Here is a 472-nt window from a genome sequence, read left to right as displayed (position 1 = left end):
TACCTTCCTGTCGTTGTACATTACATCCTCATTGAATATAACATTCCTGCTACGAATTATTTTCCGGCTTTGATCATCCCAGAATCTATACCCAAATTCGTCAGTCCCATACCCAATGAATGTACATTTAATCGACTTAGCATCCAGCTTAGTCCGATCATCGTTCAAAATATAGGCTGAACAACCAAACGTACGTAAGAAAGAAAGATCCACTTTCTTACCACTCCATACTTCTTCTGGTATCATGTTGTTCAACGGGACAGAAGGCCCTCGATTGATCAAGAAAGCAGCCGTGTTGACTGCATCTGCCCAAAACATCTTTGGTAGTCCGCTCTTCAATCGCATGCATCTCGCACGCTCATTCAGTGTTCTGTTCATCCTCTCAGCAACGCCATTTTGCTGAGGTGTCCCCGGGATTGTTTTCTGCATTCGGATTCCATGGTCGGCGCAGTAATTCTTGATACCTTCACTG

The sequence above is a fragment of the Sesamum indicum genome, linkage group LG11 (assembly GCF_000512975.1).
Source record: "Sesamum indicum cultivar Zhongzhi No. 13 linkage group LG11, S_indicum_v1.0, whole genome shotgun sequence".
NCBI lineage: Eukaryota > Viridiplantae > Streptophyta > Magnoliopsida > Lamiales > Pedaliaceae > Sesamum > Sesamum indicum.
Note: the sequence above shows the minus strand (reverse complement) of the source record.